This window comes from Equus przewalskii, chromosome 1 (assembly GCF_037783145.1).
Source record: "Equus przewalskii isolate Varuska chromosome 1, EquPr2, whole genome shotgun sequence".
Classification (NCBI taxonomy): domain Eukaryota; kingdom Metazoa; phylum Chordata; class Mammalia; order Perissodactyla; family Equidae; genus Equus; species Equus przewalskii.
The window spans coordinates 48,390,834-48,413,807 of record NC_091831.1 but is presented as its reverse complement, the minus strand read 5'-3'; the positions used below and the strand labels follow the sequence as shown (position 1 = coordinate 48,413,807).

General features: G+C 37.6%; 1 protein-coding gene and 1 long non-coding RNA gene across 7 annotated transcripts in view; one reads left to right on the top strand and one right to left on the bottom strand.

Annotated features, from left to right (window-relative positions):
• Positions 1-22,974, bottom strand: part of BICC1 (BicC family RNA binding protein 1) — a 267,016-nt gene that overhangs the window by 178,259 nt on the left and 65,783 nt on the right. The window lies entirely within an intron of this gene.
• Positions 16,594-22,956, top strand: LOC139082053 (uncharacterized). The gene is made up of 3 exons (XR_011537737.1): positions 16,594-17,067; positions 18,368-18,436; positions 21,623-22,956. It is a non-coding gene; the product is annotated as an uncharacterized lncRNA (long non-coding RNA).

Here is a 22,974-nt window from a genome sequence, read left to right as displayed (position 1 = left end):
AACTATAATTAACTATGTTCCAGAAAAACATCTAAAATTTAACCAGAAACCTGCACCTTTTAGCAACCTTATAATTTGAGGGGGAACAGGAGGCAGAGAGCCGGAAATGGCATACTCATTGGCACCAAAAATCTTTGTTCTTTTCCCTTCCAAGTGCTTATGTATAAGAAACTCCAAATCTGAGCCTGATTTTCCCCCAAATCCTGAGACATGTCCACTTCTCAAACCCACAAGTGCCCTGGTAAAAGATTCTGGTTGAAGTCTTCGATTATTGCCTCAGGTGCAAAGCATGGTTAGTCCCAGTCATTGGCACTTTACAGGGAGCATCCTTATCTTATTCTCAGGTTGCTGGGTCTCTGCAGGACTTACCCCGACTCTACACAAGCAAAGCTGCCAAGGCCACAAAAGCCAATCAAGAGAGCAACATTTCCCCGAAAGCATTCTCTCCCCCAAAATGGGGATCCTTCTGTGCTCAAATTTGACAGCTCAATTCTCAATTACTCTAAATTCCTCAGAATCAAAACATAAACTCCTCTGAAGAAGTGAGAGACTGAGAGAAGGGAGTTCACAGAATATGTCATTCACAATATAAACGTAGGCATTTAAGACGTTCACTTTACAGACCCGGAAAAGAACACAGAGAAATTCACTCTTTCATTCCCCAAATATGTAAGTCCTGTGCTGGTGAATCAAAACAGGCAAGACTCTGCCCTCATTCAACCACAACCTTGGCCCACATATTCAAAGCCACCCAACTTGGAGAGAAAGCCAAAATTAAAATTCAGTTATATGGACAAGTTTCCCAGAGATCTTATCACACTCACAACTCCATCCCAATGAAACGTTAAAATTAGAGATTTCATTTAGCTATTCTCATTCTGGATGATGCACTAAAAAGCGAGTCATTTTACTCTTAACCCATCACCAGAGCCAGGCAGCTGCTGTCAGGCCTGAAGAAGAAAAGGGTCCTTCTAGGGAGACCATCGGAGAGGGGAATTGCAAGAAAAAATATGAGATACGATAACATCTTGACTCACTGGTTTTCTTTTCATTATGTTTGGAGGGGAAAATGTTGCCTGTGAAATGAGCTAACCCATACTTCATGTCATGACATTCCTTGACCCATGAAGTTTGATTATATTCTGTGGTCTAAGAGTTCTCCTGAGTCTTCACATTCTTACATGCTGATACAGTCTCATCTTTTTATTCCACCGTAGCATGAACACACACACAATGATTTAGCAGGCTTTTTCTAACTCTCTTTACAGTATGACTTCTGCCTGATGTTCCAAAATTTAATTGTTTGATTGTAAAAACCCTGGATTATTCCTGCCAATGAAAGCACTTATCTTTATTTTCATGCCACAGAACTCCAGGAATAAATTACTTCAATACTACTGAAACATGGCTGGTTGATTGTGCAGGTAAAGCATTTCACATTTTAAGCTGAACGATTCATTTTTTATGTTTATTATAATTTCTCCAATGCATTGCCATATTTTATTTCATATTTTTGCTTCACAAGAAATATGGGACGGCAAAAGCCCCGGCCAATAAAAACAGCGAAAGTTGAAACAGGTGTAAAGTATTCCAGTCCTGCAAACTACACGGCAAGTCTAGTTAATTACCGAATTAAAAGGGAAAAGGCTTGATTTTAAATTCTTCGTAGGGCATATGGAAACTTCTGTTTAAATATCCTTTTCATTCTGAAATGCTTTTCCATTATAACATGTGATACTTTATGGAGCCAATCCCAAAAACACAAGGACTATGTATTTCATATTTAAAACACAGTATGGCATATCTTTAAACATTCCCTTGATGAGCAATGGGTTTTTTCATCTCGGTGTAATTTCAGCAAGAAAAAAACCATGCTCAAGTTATAAAAACTAATTGGGAAATAACTCTTCAAATCTGAAAAGATTCAGGGCATTCCTCTTTTTTTAAAACACAACCCAACTGTAGCACATTAACAACTAAGAGAGCTGCTCTATCTTAAGGCCACCTGAAAGACAAATGAAACCATTTAGGCAGTCTGATTCTCCCGCAAAAATATTTTGCTAAAAATTTAAAACATTCATTTATTGTCTCAATTTAATCCATATGCTAAAAGAGCTATGTCACACATTTTATTCTGTATATTACTGCTCTCAGAAAACTTCTCTGACAATTCGCCAATTCTTCTAAAAAGAGGAATCAGCAAAAGATTTAGAAGATGCAGTTTCTATATACTCCCAAAGAACTTTTCATATTCACGAATCATATCTAACACTCTAGACCGGCATGCAAAGTTCTGAGAATTGACTAAAGAAATGGTAGACACTAAGTCTATATTTAAAGTTTCTTCAATTCCCAATTACAATCATTCAACTATTCTAGCTAACTGAAGAACGCTTCCAAGTTTAAATTTCAGCAGTGAACAGTGTCATTTGAACGTTGTATAGCACAATAACTGTGGGGATTTTCAGACTTCATCTTTCCTAGAACCCTCTACCTGTTTCCCAGAGTCCACTGTGAACAAATCAAATTCACCTGCCCTGAAAAAAAAAATCATGCAGGCCTGTTGAGAAAAATCAAAGAGAAACAGACAAAAATAAACATAATTTTTAACTTAATAGTGGCTGGATATTTAAAGATGGTTTATCTTCTTCAGTTCAAATTTTTTTTCTTAAACATTGTTTTATTTTTGCAGTTAAAAAAATTCCCATGTTCAAACACACCTAAAACTTTTTTTATGGACACTATAAAACAGGAGGTACAGAAAGATCTCAATTTTTCATATAAATATGTGTGCATACACATATAGTGTATGTGCTAGAAAAAAGAGACAAAGAATAAACACCAAAATATTAGCAATTGTTATTTGAGCGGTGGAATTATTGGGTCATTTATCACTTTCTCCTTTGTATTTTTCAGAATGCAGAAAGTTTGAACTTCTTTTTAATCAGGAAAAAAATCAGGTGAAAATCATTTGAAATCTTTCTTCCTATCTGGGAGTGAGCCAAGGTTTACCACTACTGGTTTGTTACAGCATCATCTTCAGTCCACAGTATACAAAGCAATCTAGCAAAAGTCTGAAGGTCAAATGTGGATATAAGCTAACTAACTTGATAACAAATGACTAACGTGATATCAGAGATGGATAATGGTCGATAAAATCATACCAAGTATAGTACATCAGAGGCCTAAATTAACCTAGCACTTTCTAAATTGAAATATTGATTTTGTGCAACTTTCAGTGGAGAAGTTTTAACAACTTATGCCTAGACTAAGAAATTCACAGCTGAAAACACTAAACAATCTAATAGTTGGAAAACCTCTGATTCAAATTCACATTTAACAGCTAGCCAAAAGACAGAAAGAGATGCTCTCTAAAATGCATGAAGCAAAAAGTGAAAGAAACTTATATGTATACATTTCTAACTGCAGAGTTTTAAAAAAGCCACTTTTACTGAAAGGTCACATCAAATGTAATAAGAAATAAAACAGTTAACACTTTATTAATTTACCACATTCTAAAAGGGCTCAATGGCTACGAGTATGAAAGAAGAGAGATCGATTATCTATGATAATTTGGATCAAGAGCATGGGCCATTAACTGAACTACACCAATAATCCAAGAACATCCTTTGAGGATATTCTTTTTATTTCATTTCCCACCAAATTTTCAACAGAATAAGAATGACAAAGATTATGATGGGGATTAGGGGAGGAGTCCTGCTCTATTCTAACAATGGGGACCACTACTGCCCCTTTAGGGTTTACGTCTACTAACCTCAACAACTAAGCCCTTTGCAGACTACACTTCTCAAAATGTGGATTGTAGGAGAATTTTTTTCAGATGTTAAATCTCTCAGGACGGTAAAGCTGTGCCAATATTCCAAGTGATAGGGACAATCTAAGATGCTGGTGGCCCTTCAGAGCACAGGAGCAGCCTCGAGCGAAGTCTAGTGTTCCCCAGTCTGCAGGCTTTTAGTTTCAGAAAGCATCTGTTGCTGTCAAATGTAGGAAAACAAATATTCACAAAAACCTGAGAACATCTAAATCACATTATTCATGGCTTCAAGCAACTTCTAACTTGAACTTTTCAAGCAACTCTGGCTAAGGGTTTATTCAGACTCCAAATTTATTGGCCTGACAATGAACACTTTCCGTGGACTGATAACCCTAACATACGTCAATGGAATCTCAGTCCAACTGATTAACAGAAACTTTGGTCATGTCAAATGTCTCACTTTCAGATCCCATTTCTTCTTACATAAGAAATCCCTGAAGCACCATATAGTCTGGCCAGGGGTCATAAACATTATTTGACAACTTTGAGTATTTACATAATATTAGTTTCTTTCTTTAAAAATCAACACTCTCCTAGCTTTCTCAAAAGTTACAGGATGTTCATGGCCTTTATACAGTTTAATGGAGTTAAGAATACCTAATACACCACAGTGAGCTTATGCTGGTCTTCCTAGGGAGCTACACTGTCCAAAACGATAACCACTGGTCATTCGTGGCTACTGAGCACTTGAAATGTGGCTAGTCTGAATCCAGATCTGCTCTAAGAGTAAAAAACATACCAGAGTTTAAAGACTTAGCACAAAAAAAGTAAAAATCTCATTAATAATTTTTGATTATATGTTGAAATACCATTTTTATATATTGGATTAAAGAAAACTATATTATCAAAATTAATCTCACCTGTTTTCTTTTTCATGCAGTTATAAAATTTTAAGTTGCATTTGTGGTTCACATTATATTTCCATTGTACAGTGCTACTATAGAGGATAATGACTTACTTTGCTATTACCCAAAGAGGATTGAAAAGATTCAGGTAGGTATAACAAGCTACAAAGGACTGAAAACAAGGAATGTTTCCAAATAGTAGGAGTCAGCAGCTTGAAATCAAAGCTGTATTTATCTTAACCTCCTGGGAACATTTTGAGGGAGGAAAAAAAAGGTTGGTTGGTGTTTTTGGGGGTGGTGGGAGGGTTAAAGAATTAAGAGTAGTTTGAATAAAACATATAACATTAATAATCATTTCCTTAATATCCAGCTTTGGCCCAACCCAAAACCATGAAACTATTTAAGAGTTTTTGTGGATGGTTACTTAATGGAATGAAGTTTATATTTCTTTTGTGTTTGTAATAACATGGCAATGGGGCAAGCCAACTTGTGTTAAATCAGAACCAAATGTGTTCCAGGCATGTTTAAAGTTCAGGTTATACGTGGAAATCTGACAAGGCAATCTGTTTGCTATTCTCCCCACCAAAATGGATGTGGAGGTGGGAGGGCGCAAAGATATCCTTGTTCTCATCAGGGCTACTCCCAATTCATCTTACTGCTAAAAAGACTCATTTATTGACTCATTTAAACAAAACTTATTTAGCACCTGAGGCACACAGAGAGAAGAAAAAAGTCAGAGTAACCAAGGTTCAACTCTAGACTTGCCATTAAATAGTGGTATAACTCCAACCAAGAGATCTAGCCCCCAAAGCTCTGTTTTCACTTCTAACATATGCAAACAAGCACTCTATACGAATTTAATAAATGGAAGCCAACAACTATGACCTCAAAACTTACAGTCTTACTCAAATGTAAGTTCTTTGAGGTAATAAAAATGACAAAACTCTAAAGGTTAAACATTACAAAATAGTCACAGTTAACAGAAATTCAAAGAACGAACACAGTATGGAGATTTTTAAGTTCATCGTTTAACATAGGAAACGACTGAGACATGGGGAGAGATGGGGAAAGTGAAATCCGGGAAGAGAGAGTGCTGTGAATCCCGATGTCGGTCTGTCCCAAACTTCCACTTCCCTTTTATATGCCTCAGAACACTTAAAATAGCACCCGTTCCTACAAGGAGCTGTAGGTGCAGGACAGCAGGGAGTTTGGAAGGGGAGCCAGCTCTCCAGTGACTGAGGATATGAATACCTCAAGGTGGCTCACACTGATTCTTTACCAGAGGAGTGTGTAGAAATATGTGGGGTGTTTTCTGTTATTGTTGTCACAGGATGGGGCAATGGTGCAGGCATTTAGTGTCCAGGGCAGTCACAAAGAGCCCAGCTCAATGAAGAATTGTCCCATCCATAATGCAAATACCCATAATTGAGCAATACTGGTAGGCTGCTTCTTTTTAGAATGTCCTGTCTTCAGTAAATGATTTTCTAAAGAATGCATATCTATGCCACTTCTCTGTTCTACAGTATCGGTGACTTAGATTTACTCAAGGATCATGCACTGCCACGAAAACTAGGACAGCTGTTCCTATTTAGGGTGAAAATGCGCTTCTTGGTACTCCGCGTGCCCAGTTCTAATGCACTATATTCTAATTCAGGTCCACAGCTGATATAATGCTCTACGTGTTAGGGGCTGCACTGTGATTAGATGGCTGTATAGCAGTTATTCACCTTGAAATGTATCAGCGTACAAGGTCATTCCCTTGGTGGTGAGGACCACCAGTCAGCAAATCCTACCAAAGTGGAAAAGGCTTTAGTGCCTCACTCTAAACTATGAAGAAGAGCAAGACAAAGTAACAGAAGGAAGAGAGGGAGGAACAGACGAAGGAGGAGAGAAGGGGAATGAAGAAGAGAAGAGGGAGAATGAAGGAGAGGAGGAGAGGAAGAAAAGAAAACAGGCGAGGAGGAGGGTGGGCAGGGAGGAGGAGAACAGCAGGAGAAGGGAAAAGGAGAGAGAGAGCAAGGAAAGGAGACAGGGGAGGAGGAGGAAGATGAAGGAGAAGACGATAAGGAAGGAAAGGGTGGGGAATGGGGGAAAATGGAGCGAGGAGGGCAAAAAGTTTTTTTAAACCTAAAATATTATCAGATGAGAAGAAAAACTAAGGCATTCAAAAGATGGGATGGTATTTTTAAAGGAGAATATTTAGAGAACAAGAAAAAATCTTGTAAACTAAAAATATAAGAAAAATAACACAATTCTTTTTTTTTTTTATTGCAGTAACATTGGATTATAACATTGCATAACTTTCCGGCATAGTTCATAATATATTTCGAATTCTGTGTAGATTACATCATGCTCACCACCCAAAAACTAATCACAACCCATCACCACACACATGTGCCTAATCACCCCTTTTGCCCTCCTCCCTCCCCTCTTCCCCTCTTGTAACCACCAATCCAATTTCTAATACTATGTGTGTGTTTGTCATTGTTTTTATCTTCTACTCATGAGTGAGATCATATGGTATTTGACTTTCTCCCTCTAACTTATTTCACTTGGCATAATAGCCTCAAGGTCCATCCATGTTGTCACAAATGGCCGGATTTCATAAATTCTTATGGCTGAGTAGTATTCCATTGAGTATATATACCACATCTTCTTTATCCATTCGTCCCTTGATGGGCACCTAGGTTGCTTCCAAGTCTTGGCTATTGTGAATAAGGCTGTGATGAACATAGGGGTGCAAGTATCTTTATGCATTTGTGTTTTCAAGTTCTTTGGATAGATATCCAGCAGCGGAATAGCTGGATCACATGGTAGATCTATTCTTAATTTTCTAAGGAAACTGCATACTGTTTTCAATCGTGGCTGCACCAGTTTGCACTCCCACCAGCAGTGTACGAGGGTTCCCTTCTCTCCACATCCTCTCCAACACTTGTTGTTTCCTGTCTTGTTAATTATAGCCATTCTGACCGGAGTGAGATCATACCTCACTGTAGTTTTGATTTGTATTTCCCTGATAGTTAATATTGTTGAACATCTTTTCACATGCCTGTTGGCCATCCACATATTTTCTCTGGAGAAATCTCTGTTCAGATATTTTGCCCATTTTTTAATTGGGTTGGTTTTTTCATTGTTGAGCTGTATGAGCTCTTTATATATTTTGGATATTAACCCCTTATCTGATATATGGTTTGCAAATATCTTCTCCCAATTGTTAGGTTGTCTTTTGTTTTGTTGATGGTTTCCTTTGCTGTGCAGAAGCTTTTTAGTTTGATGTAGTCCCATTTGTTTATTTTTTCTATTGTTTCCCTTGCCCAGTCAGACATGGTATTTGAAAAAATGTTGCTAAGACCCACATCAAAGAGCACACTGCCTGTTTTCTTCTGGAAGTTTCATGGTTTCAGGTCTTACATTCAAGTCTTTAATCCATTTTGAGTTGATTTTTGTGCATAGTGTAAGGGAATGGTCTACTTTCATTCTTTTGCATGTGGCTGTCCAGTTTTCCCAACACCATTTATTGAAGAGACTCTCCTTTCTCCACTGTATGCTCTTGGCTCCCTTGTCGAAAATCAGCTGTCGATAGATGTGTGGGTTTATTTCTGGGTTCTCAATTCTGTTCCATAGATCTGTATGTGTGTTTTTGTTCCAGTATCATGCAGTTTTTGTTACTATAGCTTTGTAGTATATTTTGAAATAAGGGAGTGTAATACCTCTAGCATTGTTCTTTTTCCTCAGGATTGCTTTGACTATTCAGGAAATTTTGTTGTTCCATATAAATTTTAGGATTCTTTGTTCTATTTCTGTGAAAAATGTTGTTGGAACTTTGATAGGGATTGCATTGAATCTATAGATTGCTGTAGGAAGTATGGACATTTTAACGATGTTAATACTTCCAATTCAAGAGCATGGAATATCTTTCCATTTCTTTGTATCGTCTTCAATTTCTTTCAAAAATGTTTTATGGTTTTCAGTGTATAGATCTTTCACCTCTTTGATTAAGTTTATTCCTAGGCATTTTACTCTTTTTGTTGCAATTGCAAATGGGACTGTATTCTTAATTTCTTTTTCTGCTACTTTGTTGTTAGTGTATACAAGCACAATGGCTTTTTGTATGTTGATTTTGCATCCTGCGACTTGACTCTATTCATTTATTATTTCTAAAAGTTTTTAGTGGATTCTTTGGGGTTTTCTAGATAGAAAATCATGTCATCTGCAAAGAGTGATAGTTTCACTTCTTCTTCTCCAATTTGGATCCCTTTTCTTTCTTTTTCCTGCCTGATTGCTCTGGCTAGGACTTCCAATACTGTGTTAAATAAGAGTGGTGAAAGTGGGCATCCTTGTCTGGTTCCTGTTCTTAGAGGGATAGCTTTCAGTTTTTTTCCATTGAGAATGACATTAGCTGTGGGTTTATCATATATGGGCTTTATTATGTTAAGGTATTTTCCTTCTATACCCACTTTATTCAGAGTTTTTATCACAAATGGATGCTGTATCTTGTCAAATGCTTTCTCTGCATCTACTGAGATGATCATGTGATTTTTATTCTCCTTTTTGTTAATGTGGTGTATCACGATTGATTTGCAGATGTTGAACCATCCCTGCATCCCTGGAATAAAGCCCACTTGATCACAATGTATGATCTTTTTAATGTATTGTTGTATTCAATTGGCTAGTATTTTGTTGAGGATTTTTGCATAGAGGTTCATCACTGATATTGGCCTGTAGTTTTCTCTTTTTGTGTTGTCCTTGTCTGGTTTTGGTATCAGGATGATACTGGCTTCGTAGAAGGAGTTAGGAAGCCTCCCCTCCTCTTCAATTTTCGGAACAGTTTGAGAAGGATAGCTATTAAGTCTTCTTTGAATGTTTGGTAGAATTCACCAGGGAAGCCATCTGGTCCTGGAATTTTATTTTTTGGGAGGTTTTTGATTGCTGTTTCGATGTCCTTACTGGTGATTGGTCTATTCAAATTCTCTACTTCTTCTTGGTCCAGTTTTGGAAGCTTGTATGTTTCTAAGAATTTATCCATTTCTTCTAGATTATCCAATTTGTTGGCGTATAGCTTTTCATAGTATTATCTTATTTTCTTTTGTATTTCTGAGGTGTCCATTGTAATCACTCCTCTTTCATTTCTCATTTTATTTATTTGAGCCTTCTCTCTTTTCTCTTGGTGAGACTAGCTAAGGGTTTGTCAATTTTGTTTATCTTTTCAAAGAATCAGCTCTTGGTTTCATTAATTTTTTCTGTTTGTTTTTTAGTCTATTTCATTTATTTCTGCTCTGATTTTTACTATTTCTTTCTTTCTGCTGATTTTGGGCTTTGTTTGTTCTTTTTCCAGTTCCTTTAGGTGCACTGTTAGATTGTTTATTTGGGATTTTTCTTGTTTGTTGAGGTAGGCCTGAAATTGCTATAAACTTTCCTCTTAGAACCACATTTGCTGTATCCCACAGATTTTGACATGTCGTATTTTCATTTTCATTTGTCTCCAGGAATTTTTTGATTTCTTCATTGACCCATTCGTTGTTCAGAGCATTTTGTTTAATCTCCACATTTTTGTGGCTTTTCTGGTTTTCTTCCTATAGTTGATTTCTAGTTTCATACCTTTGGTCAGAAAAGATATCTGATATTATTTCAATCTTCTTAAATTTACTGAGACTTGCTTTGTGGCCTAATATGTGATCAATCCTGGAGAATGTTCCATGGGCATTTGAAAAGAATGTGTATTCTGTGGTTTTTGGATGGAATGTTCTATATATATCTATTAAGTTCATCTGGTCTAATGTGTTGTTTAAGGCCAATGTTTCCTTATTGATCTTCTTTTGGGATGATCTATCCATTGGTGTAAGTGGAGTGTTGAAGTCCCCTACTATTATTCTGTTACTGTCTATTCCTCCTTTTATGACTGTTAATAATTGCTTTATATATTTAGGTGCTCCTGTGCTGGGTGCATAGACATTTACAAGTGTTATATCCTCTTGTTGGATTGTTCCCTTTATCATTATGTAGTGCCCTTCCTTATCTCCTGTTACAGTTTTTGTTTTAAAGTCTATTTCGTCTAATATAGGTATTGCTACCCCCGCTTTCTTTTCTTTGCCATTTGCATAGAGTATCTTCTCCCATCCTTTCACTTTCAGTTTGTGAGTGTCTCTAGGTGTGAAGTGTGTCTCTTGGATGCAGCATATATATGGGTCGTGTTTTTTTATCCACTTGGCCACCCTATGCCTTTTGATTGCAGCATTTAGTCCACTGACATTTAAAGTAGCTATTGATAAATATGTGTTTATTGCCATTTTGTTACTTTTTTTCTGGGTGTTTTAGTAGTTCTTCTCTGTTCCTTTCATCTTCTCTTGCTCTCTTCCCTTGTGGCTTGATGGCTTTTTTTAGTAATATGTTCAATTTCTTTCCTCTTACTTATTCATTATAGGTTTCTAGTTTGTGATTACATAAGGTTCCTATATAATAGTCTATGTATATAGCAAACTATATTGAGCTGATAGTTTCTTAAAATAACACAATTCTATCCAAGATTTTGAGGGGAGGGTGGGGACTCCCAGAAAGGAGAACAAGAGGATATATATAAAATAAAGGGAAAAATAATTTTTTTTTAATTCCAAGATCAATCCAAGATTCTAAAACCAACTAACCAAATTTCCACATAGAGAACACAGATAGACTGTAAACTGGATTTGAATATAAAATATCAAAGAAATATACTAGAAAAGTTCCAGAATTAAAAAACAGTTTCTATATTGATAAAGCTAACTAAATATCTAGCTGAATGAATGAAAAATACCCAAATCAAGGCATACCCTACTGTAATGTCACAACATCTTGACTAAAAGCATCTTAAAATCTTCCAAGGAGATTAGAACAAGTCATAGGCAATTCGAATGGTATCAGAAATCTCATTCATGCTATAGAAAGCTACAAGATAATGGAGTAAAAGCATTAAATTCTAAGGGAAAATCATTTTCAACCCAAAATTCTTTACTGAGCTAAACCTCCAATCAAGTGGAAGGCTATGGTGACGTTTTTCAGGCACACAAGGTTGAAAAAAATAACCTCCCTACCACTGCCTAGCACTATTAGAGATTGTATGCTGCCAAAATGAGGAACTAAGTCACGGAAGTGAGAGACTTTCCTGAATATAAGAAATTGGGAATTAAAAGAGGGGGGAGAAGGAACTCTCAGAATGGAAGCAAAAAAAATTCTTTGGATAGTAGCGACATCCAAGATGACAGCCGTGCAGCCAGCCCAGAAGGCAAATGGTAAAGGAGGGAGCAGGACAAGGCTTCAGGAGAAAGGCTGTCAAAAAAACAGTTACTGATTAATTACCTGACGTCTTGATCAGGTGGAATATTATACGGAGAGGACATAGAAAGTGTGGAAAGAATTTATGATAGGTAAAAGAATATTAAGCTCAAGAAAAAAAACAAGCCAATTATTAACTCCAGGGAAAACAAAATTCTGACAAAGAAAGAAATGAAATCTTTGCATACTCTTGGGCTTGTCAGGATACAATAGCAGCATAGATAATATAAATACTGAATACTGATTTAACGAAAAGTGAAAATTTAACCTTATTGGGAAGAGAGGGGAGGAGAAAAGTGGAGAACTAAATCCTTTCCACCATACAAGAGTGCAGCAGAATTTGTCTCAAAATAATGAACCGATAAGACAATAAAAGAAAGCAATAAAAGTGGGTTATTCAGAAAATGGAGAAAGAATATTAAGAGAAATAGCTCAAAGAGTAAAAAGTGGCTGCATCTAAGGAATAGAATATGGTGTTGTAGGGAAGGCTACTATGATTTCCTAGTAAGTTTTTTTTATACAATTTCATTTCATAGTCTAAACTATGTGTATTACTTGATGATTATTTTTAACGTACTAGCCAATTTTAGTACTCTGGCCACAGAAAGAATACAAAGGGCAAGTGTGATAATCTGGCCTAGGATCATCAGAGCTGCATTTTCTAAGAACAAAGTAGAGCTAATGTTATTCCATGATTTGTAAAGATAGAAATTACGCTTTTGCTTAATTTTTTTTCTTGAACTCAGAGTGTTTATATTTTATTTTTAAAAGATTCTGGTTAAAGTTGAGTGGTCTAAATATCAGACTGTGAAACAACAAAAAGAAAAGTTAGTTTATCACTAGAGCCCTCAAGACAGCAACAGCAAAGCTTAGGGGTTCCGCTGCTCCACCTCTCCCCAGTGGGACTGGGCAGCACCATACTAGGAATGGCAGGGGATAACAATAGCATTAAGTGAACCACCCAAGAGGCAAAAAAGCGGAGGAGCCCCTTTGCTCCGAAGTCTTCCTGGCAGCACAGAATCCAGGCAGAAGCAGAAAAAGGCCAGACAAAAGGAAAGGCAGTGGGGCAGACAATCCTCACAGTAGTCAAAAAAGAAGAGGGACCTTTGCACATAACAGATACACAGATCTGAACTTGTCTAAATATTGCTAAGGAAAATTCCACAGCATACCTAATATTGGTGACACTTATTATTTATGCATTAAATCCAATACTAAATGAGTGCCTAGTTGTCCATTCTCCTATCAATTTCCTTTATGACTTTAGAAACTGTACCAACAGAGTATTATTGGCCTCGCACTCCCAACAACTATTACAGAAGACTGTGATTTTCACTGCAAGGAGAACTCTACCTCTGTCACTGTATAGTCTACATACTTTCACTTTCCCCACAAAATTCACCTGTGAACTACCAAGTGGACAATAATTCTCATGATCTTACCATACTGTTTTAAATTGTCATTAAATTTAACCATATCACAAAATCTCTCTCTTTTCTTTGGACACTCCCATTAGCTCAAATCAGGTAGGTCTGCTTAAGCAAAGACACCAACTGGACAAGGGTTTTCTAAGATTTCAGTGGGCTGTAGGCATGTCAACTTGAAGATACACTGGGGGAGATGGATACTCATGAAAAAAATCATATTCTTGGGCCCCACCCACAGATCCCACTGAATCATAAACTTTGTGGCAGCCCAGGAATCCGCACTTTTGTAAGCATGCCAGATAATTCTCACAAAGTCTCAAGCATTGCAACATCACCAGAACCACATGATATTGATGCTTCTTATTTCCAAACTCTCAGTCAAGTTTGCTTTCTATCAACCTAGCCAATTGACTGTTGCCGTCTATTGCACATTTCACCTTAACCCCAGGACTACAGAGAAATACAGCTACTCTGAGGCAGGTGAAGGGTTTAAACCTGACAACGTATGTCATTCCAGGCATTAAGGCCATGCCAGTGCTTTAGGTGCTTAGCCTAATTTGTTACAGCCTAGAGGAGCTGCTTTTCAGGACTAACTAAAGGATGCCAGAAGCTGGCACTGACTTACATTTTATTATTAAAACTGTTTCCGTCCCTTTTTTTAATTCAAGTATAGTTGACATTGTTGCCATCCCTTTCTAAACTTGCTCTGCTCAAGGTCTGTTGAGCCAAGACTGCCTCATACTGCATCTCATTAGAAGAGGTCTGAAGGGCTAAGATACTCCACAGGTGTCCAGTGGTCCTAGAGGACTTTTTCCTCCACTTACGAGAACCAAGTCTTTGATTTACAGGTTTGTGGAGTGAATGCAGACATGCAAAAGAAAGGCAGCAAGGTACTCATTCAGAGGGGATCTGACCTACAATCCCTACAGGTCCTGCTTCCAACCTTCTACAAAATGCAGCTTTACATAATCAAGTTACTACAGATCAAGGCATCCTCATTCAGAAGGCCTTGGACAACATTTAGGAGAGCGCTCATTTCTTAAACTCAGCAGTCTGCTGTTGATAAATCAACATAAAATTAAGCAGGTCCTCTCTTCTCAAGACATTTCATTTGAAAAAAGATAAACTCTTTGAGGGCTAAACCATCAATTCTCATCTCTGAAAAGAATCATTTGTTTTTGTTAAAGTTGATAGAATTCTAACATCTGATTATAATTTATCCCATTTAAACTCCTTGGTTTGTTAATATAAATTCGTTTTTCATCAGTAGGCAGAAAACCACCTTTAAATGTGGTTTTGATCTCAAACAATGCTTGAAGAGTAATTTTAAGGTAATAGTCTTTGGCTTAGGATAAAAGTTATAACAGACAGTTACCTCGATTTCCTTTCAGAAAATATGTGTGTGTATTTACGATGCAAACATAGTGGTCATACTCTAAGCCATAGCTTTATTCTTATTCCCAGAATCGTAACTTTGGTTAAGGAGTCATATTCTATCTCAATTAAAATAAATCTGCTATAATAGCACAGTGGGCCTGTATGTATTCATTTTCTTGAATAGTCTATCTTCTCAGCTGCTTTTTGCACACTGTTTACTTTAGAAAGTTTAAACTCATTTTTCTTAAGTTCAAGAACCTGAAATATCTTAGGCCTAGATTACTCACCAGTCTCAAAATATTCAAGCCTTTCTAAAAAGGTAATAAAAATTTTTTCTCCAGTTTGGGGTTGACAGTTAGCAATGCTCTGTCAAGTTCAGGATGCTCATGCTTGAGATGCCTATGCTGAAATATAGAATGTAAAACTTCTCTGGAATATCTTTCTGATTTTTCTAAATCTGTTTAGCTGACTTGAGAAAGATTTGAAAACAAATTCTTGATCTCTATCATGGATCAGATACAATACTTAAATCCACTCTTTTTTAAAATGATGTATTTCCCAGAGAATTTGAAGATCTTCTCTGAGGTAAAGGTTTTATAATCTATATAATTATTAATAACTCTGAAATCCAGTAATATTATAAGCATAACAATATGGTACTTACACAGTGAAGAGTGAATTCACGTAATAATTGTGGAAAATAATTAGTTCATATAAAGATCAACTTTAATTTCCATGTACTTGACCCAGTAATTCTATTTCTAAGAAACTAGGTCATAAGAATATAAACCAAAGGTGAAAGAAAGAAGAAAAACTATTGGTACAAATATGTTCATTTTAGTAATAGTTGTGATAAGCAAAAAAGCATGGAAAAAGCAATATGAGAAAAAAAATTAGATATAGGCACTTATTCAAACATTTTAAAAATCAGTTGAAAAGATAGTTTGGATGATCTGCAAAAACTTTGAAGCAGTAAGAAAAAAAATGACTATAATAAACTATCCAGTAAAAAAAAGAAAAAGAAAAAGAAGGCATGATTTTTAAGTGGGTCATAAAGTTATATGTGCGATACAATTGCAACGATTATTCTTTAAATATACACAAGAAAACTAGAGACATTCATCAAAAGGGCAAAATGTGCAAGCTAGGAAAGAATATGATTATTATATATTACATTAAGTATTATATTTTATTTCCTAAATTTTCCTGGGATATAGCTATTGGACTCTGAAAATGACCCCAAAAAAGTCTAGACACACATATACATAAAAGTAAAAACCACTTAACAGTTTTTAGTATAAGTCCAATCATTTTTTAAATTATCTACTTGTGAGAAAATAAGAACCTTATGAATTTGTATTTACTCATATAGCTAAGTAAACCCAGTAAAGAAAAATCTGGATTTGCAAAGGATATTTTAAGATTAAGAAAGTCAAAATGAATGTACAAAATGGTACATCTTGCCCAAATTCTTCAAATATCTACCCAAGCTAGAATGCCTGCCTTCCAACAGTCCTGCCAAGCTTCTCCCATGGTGCTGACAGTGACAGCCTCAATCTTCCCATTCCTGGCCCTGATCCATACGGACTCTCCCCGTGTACCTGGCAGTCAGCTTACTTGTACCTATTCAGTGGTTATAAACAGAACTCTACAGCTGTGGGGCTTCCAAATAAGCACCTTTTATGAGCACAATCACAAGCCAACAAAAATGATTTTCAAAAATGGGCTGCTAGGTTACGTGCTTGTTATAACAGCAAGGGCTGGGAGTCAGCTTCTCAAAATAGTGCTGCTGTAAGAACCAGGAGAAACCTCCCTCGTGCTCACATGCAGAGACAATGAGGTCTAAAGGAGGAGCAAAAAGTTCACTGCCAGTAACCAGGAAACAACTTGAGCTTCAGCGGATGCATCTTGAAGCAACTCTTGAGCAATCTTTGACCAAAGAACTTCCAAAAATCTAATGAATCACAAACTATAAGAAGTGCGAGTGTAAGCTTCCACCCTTCTTCTATTCGATTTTGTGAGAAACAATCAAAATTGCACTGGTTCAAGCAAGAATGTTGTTTAGAAGACAATCAGGGGGCGACAGTTCATGAAGAAATAGTCTCAAAGGAAAAAAAGGCTCCCTGACCTGTCACTCTCCTGCACCTGAAATGGAGGGAAACTGGCCTCAGAATTATTCAATGGACATGCTCTCTGATCAAGCAATCAACATGTATCTGCTAACGTGCCCAACCCTTTTCCAGGTGGGAAGGACAGGAAAGGGAGAGGAAGATAGGTAAGTGAAAGAAAACTCAGAGGAATTTTTTTTTAATTATTTGAAGGACTTACAGTAATGAAGAAAATCAACATCACTGCAGACTATTCTCTAAAGATATTAACTCAAAAATCTAACTGTCCCCAACTTTCTCCACTCCCTTCCCCTCCCCCCAAAAAAGAAAAAAACAGAAAATGACAAAAGAGAAGGCAAAGAATATTATCACAATTTTAACCAAAACTAATATTCAGCTATCCAGGGAATATTGCACGTATTTCCCATCAGGACACCTGAAGAAAAGGCAACTAATATAATGTGATATTTATTAGAGGACATTTTTCCTCTAACAAAGTTTTCTGTGGAAACTTTCATTCTAGGAAGGAGAAGTTGGGAACATTCTAAAGTCACATTTATAAAATTATAAAAGGTATGGAGAAAATACAAAGGTTTGTCATATTCTGGGAAATATATCCTATATATTCTAGAAAAATAAACACCACCTCATCTTGAGAAACACTGCTAAACACATTATATGTGTCTAGCAAATCACTGAAACTTGGTGGCACAGGCCGGAAATACACTAAGCACAAGAAGAATTCAGAGCAGTTCATTCGCTCCACAATCCGCAAAGACAGCATGTGTCAGGAGAAGCTGGGAGTGTGCTGAGTGAAACAGCACACATCTCAACTCCTGAGGACACAACGGCCATTCTAAAATAACTCTTGGGGCCTAATATTCAGAGCACCTGGTACAATATAGTTTTCTCCCTGTATCTTATAACCTCCCCACCAGCTAAGCTTAACCTCCCATACTTTCTGCCAGTCGACAACAGGTAAAATGAATGTGCTTTTCAGTCGTGACCAAGGGAAGAGGCCCTAAGTCACGCCCACACGAGACTGAATCCTTCCTAGCATTTCTTATCTTCTTAAGACTCAACAGCACCTAAAGCAATGTGAAAGAGCACATGTGTGTGCTCCTGGTACGGGATGCTAAGCAGATGTGGAGCTGAAAAATGCACAGCCAGGTGTGACTAATGAAGGGCTATTTCCCCAAATTGGGGAGTGTCTGTTTGAATCTTTGAGGGAAGAAGCACACTAGTAGGAAGGATGAGTAGACTGGAAAAGGCAAGCCCATTTTAAATCAGAGCAAGCATCTGTGGTCAAAGATCAGTTTCTCAAAAGCGAAATTCTTTTATGTCTTTCTTAAAGTAAAATATTTCCCACTTATTCCTAAACGTGGGCATATGGTTATATTCTACACTTCTGAACAATCTCACTTTATTTCTGTGGATCATTTGCCAAGCAGTTGCCTTTTTTCACAGATAATCTAAAGAATCTACAAAAGTCCTACATGGGATTGAGAACAATGAGAAAGAATCTTAAATGCTCAGGTAAGTGGAATCACTTTTACTACAGAAACTTGGAGCACTTTTGGTTAGGCTGGGGGTTTGCAGTGAAAGAATTTTTTTTTTTACGTCTGGTAGAATTCCTAAGTCTCTTGCTTTCAAATAAGAGGGAAATACACTCACTTCCCAAAACATCCAACTTTACAAGAAATTCAAGTACTGCACAGCCTTCCTCAACACACACTACGTTTCTTGGCAGTAACTGGAACTGAAAGCACCAAAAATCTTTAATTAAAGAGAAATTATAAGAGACGCTTTAAAACAGGGAGAGATTTGTTTTTAATAGACTTCCTTATAATGAGTCACTTCATAGATAGCTCTAGGATGAGAGCCAAGAACTAGCAGACACAACTCCTTAGCACAAGCAGGCAGTTCACATCCAACCCGGTCAGAGACGTCATGAGCCTGCTTCCAGCCAAGGCCAGACGGAGCATCGCTAGGGCCAGGGGACAGCACTGGGTCCTTAGTCAGCAACCATGCTGGTTTTGGAAACTCTGCATAAAAGGTGGATTTCCCCTTGGTAAGAACAGCCCCAACTCCTCTAAGAGAAGTTTTCTGCTCTGTGCTCAAACCTCTGACAGTAAATTTAGCTGGGATAGAATACCAACATACCAGCTACAATGCCACAGAATTGATGGCTGCTTGTTAATTCCACACGAACAAATGAAATTTTAGGTTTTCTGGACATAACTGCAAACAGGTGACAATGGGAAAGAAAGTTGTATATAATGTAGTAACTAAGAGTTTATTATTAGCTCAACTATGTGCCAGTTGTAGAACTGAGCTAAACGACTTCACCTCCGTGCACCTCAGTTTCCTCTTATGTGAAATGGGGGAGTAGAAAATAGTTCCTACTCATTTGTTTTTTACTGGATTCCCCCAGAAGAAGATTGTGTGACAAGTATTTAAGTGAAAGTAATTTATGCTGAAGTTGATCCCAGGGGTCGCAGGTAGGGAGGTGGGAATGGGAAATGGGAAAGAGAGCAAAGAGGACAGCTTGTACAGGTGTGGGAGTAGGTTCCCTCTGAGGGCCTTGGGACCAATGCCACAGGGGACCTCTCAGAGACTGCAGAGTGATGCCGCAGAGCTGTCCCCTCAAGGGGCTCAGAGGCTGGTATTCGCTCACCAATTCTAGCCTGTCACTGGTTGAGGGCAGCTTCCACTGTGAGCAAACTCCTTTGGCTGCAGTGCCCTCAGGCAGGAGTCACAAGGGTTAGGGGGACCATCTCATCAACGAGTTTTAGCACTGAGAGTCCAGCCTCCCAGGAAAACCTTGGGTCCCTGGCAAACCAGGACAATTGGTCACCCAACCTGATGCTCAAGAGTGAGGAGCGTGGGCAGGACACTGCAAGCATCTGCTGTGCCATCCAACAATGTCATGATGATCAGATGTGCTCCTCCATGCAGAGCACTTAGCCTGGGGCATCACACTCAGTGCTGGATGGTAGCTATTTTTGCTTATTTAAAGCAATGTAAGAATCATAGGATCTGCTCTTATCACACAGGAGACACTCAGTGCCCATGTCACACTGCACCCGACGGGCACCTCGCCCTCTGGAGGTGGCTCTGCTGGAGAACACTGCTCAGGCTACCAGGCCCTGCCTGCTTAAATGGCTCCCAAACGCCACAAATGAGAGCCTCTGATACAAGAAATGCCTTTCCTACCTGCTCTGTCACTGATTCAGAGCAGAAAATCTCAGCTTGAAATAAAAGTTAGACATAAAAGAGAACTGAAGGTGCCAAAACCAGTACAAGCAGCTCTCCTAATCAACCTCGACATCACAAAGCTCTCCCTTCTGCCTGCAAAACGAAGTGACCAATGCAGAAGAGGTCTTAAACCCTCAAGGCTGACAGGATACACTCACACACCGCTAGCACTTCCACTCCCACCAGCTGTGTGTCTGCTTACCAAGAGCCAGCTGTAGCTATCCCCAAATATGCCTGTCAAATAATCCCCAAAAATGTGAATGTTTCTAATCAACCTCCAACACTTCAAAAAGGCCTTGGCCCTATAACAAAAGAAAAAGTGAATATATATTGACTCTTTAGGAGTATAACAAAATATTTATAGTTTGTGTGTAAATTTTTACGAGTCCCCAATTTATCCAAGTTTATTTGGTTTCAATCACTTTTGGAAAAGCACTCCTACTGTGTACACCCACTTCCTGTACCACTTCTTTAGGTATACGTGGGTGGCTGGTGTGTCTGATCCAAGATATCTTCTCAAACAACCTATGTGAGACCCTCTCTGAAGATGGCAGAGAAGACACCAAATCTTAGATCTCTCCTGACCAGTTATTAATGAAAAGGAATGAAGTACTTCTCACAATAGACAGAAAATACAAACAATCGTATCATTTACCGCTAACCTTAAACACGCTTCCAGATTACTCAAAAGCCAAGAGCTTCATGAGGATCTGGCTCTTGGTTAGAATGAAACGGAGCTTCTTACCACCCAAAACCCATTTACATTAGTCTGACACTTTATCCTACAAAATAACATATCCATACATTATAACTTTGAAACATAACTGTTTCAAAATGTTTACAAGTAGCAAGTTAAAGTTAAAAATCCTCAAGACAATAAGGAGTTTTAAACAGCATTACCATCTCCTTCCACAAACTTCATGGTACTGACTTGAAATTTTGATTATGAAAAATATTTTTCTTTTCCCTGAAGCTTCTGGGCACCAGGGTCATGTTTTGACTGGACAGCTATAATGTACACTTGCTATATCAGTTGAGAAAATTCAATTTTGCTCAATAGTGCAGGAAATTCTGCTCAATAACACAGGAAAATAGATGGATAGACGAAACTCATTAATATATGTTAAGCATAGATAAGTAATGAGACATGATAGATAATGTAAGTTGAACATATGTGTGTGAACACAGAAAGGGATGGAAGGCCCAAAAGGCACCTAAAATTCATGAGGCACTAAATATACAAGAGGCACTTAATACTCATAAGGCACTAAATACGCATAGACACCTGAGACACTAAATATTCACAGTGTACAAATTATACATGAGACATGTGGCACTCAATATTCATGAGATCTTAATTAGGCCACCAGGGTAACATCCACTCTCTTCCTCTGCACAAGACACACAAATAAAACCCACAGCTGTCAGCAGGATAACTGGCAAGTCCCTGTGTCTTTTCCACAGAAAACAAGTGAGAAACCAGAGTGGAGAAGACCCTGGATGCAGTGATGGCCTTTGGTTGATGCCTGATTCCTAAAGTCACCTGCAATTCAATGAACTCATTCATGTACACAGACACACACACACAAACATCTATGTCCAAACAATATATACATGTTTGTATGTATGTAAGTGCATGCTTCTGTGGCTAGCATATATGTACTTGCACATATATGTATAAAGTGTGCAGTGTGTGCATATATTTGCATATAGTGTGTCTATATCTGCCATATGCCATGTGAGGGTAGGAAATCTGTTCAGGTTTTATTCACATTGTATTCCAGGCACCTAACAGCAGTGCCTGACACAAGGTACTCAGCAAATATTTGTAGAGTTAACTGCTTATCCATAGGGGTTACCAAGAATATTCACCTGTAAAGCTTGAATTCATCCAGACAGGAACTGGATTTTAATCACTTAATTTTTCTTACCCACCAATCCCCTAGTCTATGTATTTGAAATGCAACAGACAAGTAATACATATTAGATGGATGGATGAACGAATGAATAAATGGATTAATGAATCAAAGAAATAAACAGGATTTTTTAAGTTATTCTACTTAGAATGGATTTAATTCTCAGAGAAAATTGTATATGACTACATTTTTACTAAAGCATGTATAAACTATCATTTTTCCAGTTGCAGAAAAATTTAAATAAAGTGAAGATATCCCTTAATGATAAAGTATAACTGGACAAAAACAATCGGAATGAGTATTAGTAATACTGTGTATTTTGTTTGCAGCATTCCAACCCCTGCCTTTCAGAATACAAGTGGTACATCTGTTAATATATAGTAACAATCCGTCTTAATTACCTCTCTGAAAGTACACCGCTATCTGTCACATTGGCAGAATGATACCTACTCTGTCTAGAGTTTTTACAATTAAATCAATTAACAAGTTAGTAACAATTATTGAGAAAATGGAATCATAGCTGATTTTTTTTAATTGAATTTTAAAATGACCAAATGAGGTGGCTTCCCTCCCTCCAGAGTTTCCTAAGAGAACCCAGGATTGGCCCTAACTCCACCAGCCATTATCCCACCCAAACCTCAGTCAGTACAAAAAGGGGACTGAGAACACAGGGGATGGTCACCTTTTGAGGAGAATGGAATTCATGTGGGAAGAGGTTATTTCTTCCTGTTTCTGATTTGAAGACAAAAGATGCAAAATGAACAAGACTGAGTCTTAAACACAGAAATGAGAAAGGAAAGTTATAAAATTCGGTTGAGATATCATTAAGGAATATACTAGTCTACATCACAGAAAGGGGAATTTCAATAAAGCACAGCTGAGAACAGCTGTTATGTGTGT